Below are 2,887 nucleotides of genomic sequence, written 5' to 3'. Positions count from 1 at the left end.
CAAGTGTGTCTCCAAGAAAATCCTGCATCGAGACCTCCATCGCACCTAGAAAAAAAATCGGCCCCGACCCCAGCTTCTTGAGCTCCTAGTTAAGCAACACCACAACCCAAGCCCCAATGTCGTTCCACCACTACCGAGCTCCTCCTTTATAGATCTTTCTAGGTAATATTTTTATGTACCTTGGATTGGTTCAGTTGTGTTTGTGAATTATTCCTCTTGAGTTGCCATCTTTGGTTAATTCTATTATGTATTGTGGAAATATTGCTCCTGTCTTGCTCTTTGAGTGTAGCATTGTGATTTTAGAGAAAGCTCATAAGGATGGCTAGAAGAAGAACGAAGAGACCATTTCAAGGTTATTCCGATATTTTAACACATTGTATGATCGAATAATTAATTCGTGATTATGAATGAAATTCTAGTCTGGTTTCTAATTTGCTAGTTAGTTTTTTTATTGTGGTGATAGTGTGGCTGCTGAGATTAAGTCTATGATTGATGAATTGAAGTCCGAATTTGATAAAGATAGGTATGATCATTTATAAATAATGTCCACATTGAAGTCGAAATGTGTTTTTCTAGTTTGATTCAGATAGGTGTTAAGTCCACAGACAAGGTTTTTCTAAAGCACTTTCGAAGAGCTCAAAATAGGTCTGAGTATGAAAATTTCAATTTCATTATTTGTTGTTAGTGTATTGCAATTTTTTTGACCTCTTGATCACGTGTTTTTCGTATTTTTAGTTTGAGAACTGTTTGAAAAAGGAAAGTTCCAAGTTCCAAACACTTTATCAACAATTTTGCATGGAAAAAGCAACCCATTTGCAGGCGTTGAAAGGTATTCTCTCTTATTTAAAGTTAAATTAAATTCCACATTTGGTGTTTCAATTCATAACATGATATGTTCTCCATTTAATGATTACGGAGACAAAAAAATGGACATGTGATTTGGATTGAACTCTTTAAATTTTGTTTCTGAAATTGTACTGGCTCATGTTCTAATACATTAGTTAGCTCCACATTTTTTTTATTCTTATTCTATATTTTCTTACTTACCAACATGATATATGGGTAAGATTAGCGACAATAATAAGGTAAATAGATTCATTTTCTGGTGTCAGATACCATTTCCAAGTTTGAAGAAGAGAAGGAAAGGCTTTTAAAGCGATATGAACAAATGAGTAAGTTTACAGGGCACTACTCTTTTCATTCCCTTGTAGAGAAATGTAATTATAGTAGTCTTGTTGTAAATAAATGACATCGGGGAAGAAAGAAAGGAGTATGATGTCAGAACATGAGAAAGCTTGCGGAGATAAAATTACTCAGTTGGAGGAGTCTCTGAAAAGGAAAACTCAGGTATATACTAAATTACTAATCATAAACTTCAGGTTTTCTGAGCTCAAGCCATTTGGGTCTCTTTCTACCAGTTCTAATTAGCATTCCTATTTGGATTCAGGACGACAAAACTTTCAGCATTTTGAGGAAAACTTTGGGTTCCCTTTTTGAGAATGCTCAGATGAGGATTTCCCACCTGATGATTAAAGCTTTGCTTCAGTGTTGGCATCTCAGAGAAAAGGCAAAATTGACCACTCTTTCAACCTGATTCAAGATATGTCCTTTAATATCTTCCTTATTACACTGTCTCCAGATAGTAGGAAAAACTTAAATTGTCCATAGTTAATTTCCATTAACAATTATCGATAGTCAATATTGAATATTCAAATGTTTTCTGCTCTACACAAACTAATAGAGCTCATCAATAGATCTTATTATGTAAGACCGACTTTATGTGTAGGAATCTTTGGCTGAACACCATAACTACAAACCAACTATGATTACCGCTTTGGCTTTACAGTCTTTTCATGTAACCATTATATGCGATAGATGATGAATATGATGATAATTGCTCTAGAAAAGTTTCCCTTTCCTGTTTTGATCTGTGAAGGTGGCATGTTGCTTTTTGGACATTCATTTTGCATTAAGAAAGAGCATTACAGAAGTTTTTATGATCTGTTGTTGCCTGTGGCTTTTTTGCTGTTGTGGAAATACTCGGGTCTCCATTGCCCCTGTGTTTTTATGCACTACCATTCTAACTTTGGCCCTTTTAACTTTCAAGTGTCTCTTTTTACCATTCTAATCATGTTTTGGCCCCTTACTTTATTGTTGACAAAAAAAATTAGGTCTGGGGTAGTAAAACCATATATTTGAAGGTCTTGAGGCCAAAATGAGATTCTAATTCTACAGTTTGAGGGCCAAATAAATACTCTCTTTAAAAAATGTAAAGTGAAGGAGATAAATAGTGTAATTCAAAGAAGATGACAAATGTTGAATTGGTAAATTGTAGTGGAATTAGTGAAAATTCATATTTTTGTCATACTTAAAGTATAATAAAAGGCCATGTGACCTTTGTCAAAAAAAAAAGTATGATAAAAGGTAAATTTAAATTTTGATTATGTAGCCTTCAAAATATGATTTATGCACTTACAATTAGGCTCATATTTCAAAACACATTCACTTGTCTTGTGAAATGAAACTTTAAATCTATGGTCACTAGTGTGTGAGCCTCTCAAAGGTAGGAATGCGATGTGAATTTTGCGTAGTGTATTAAGCTCATTCATTATTGAGAGGGTGTTTTTCTTTTAATAAATAAAAAAGGGTACGATGAGACCATTTGTTTTTGTTTCATTTTTTTTTTGCGTCTTAAAGATTCAGTACTTTGTAATGGTGTTTGTGTTGCTAAAGTTTAAGCATCATGTTTTCTAATATTCTATTTTTTGTTCACTTTATAACTTGGAGATTGGCAATGATCTTTCTCAATTTGTGGGGCCTCTTATCTTGAATCAACTTCAACAGGTTGGTTGGTTCTCCTTTCTTTAAATCAGTACTTTGCAAGAGA

The 2,887-nt window shown here is 33.6% G+C and overlaps 1 pseudogene; it reads left to right on the top strand.

The window, feature by feature from the left end:
- The first annotated feature begins 245 nt into the window (after nt 1–245).
- On the top strand, nt 246–1,942 carry LOC133806479 (uncharacterized; annotated as a pseudogene).
- Nucleotides 1,943–2,887: the final 945 nt, after the last annotated feature.

This window comes from Humulus lupulus, chromosome X (assembly GCF_963169125.1).
Source record: "Humulus lupulus chromosome X, drHumLupu1.1, whole genome shotgun sequence".
Classification (NCBI taxonomy): Eukaryota; Viridiplantae; Streptophyta; class Magnoliopsida; order Rosales; family Cannabaceae; genus Humulus; species Humulus lupulus.
This window is presented reverse-complemented; position numbering and strand designations above follow the sequence as displayed.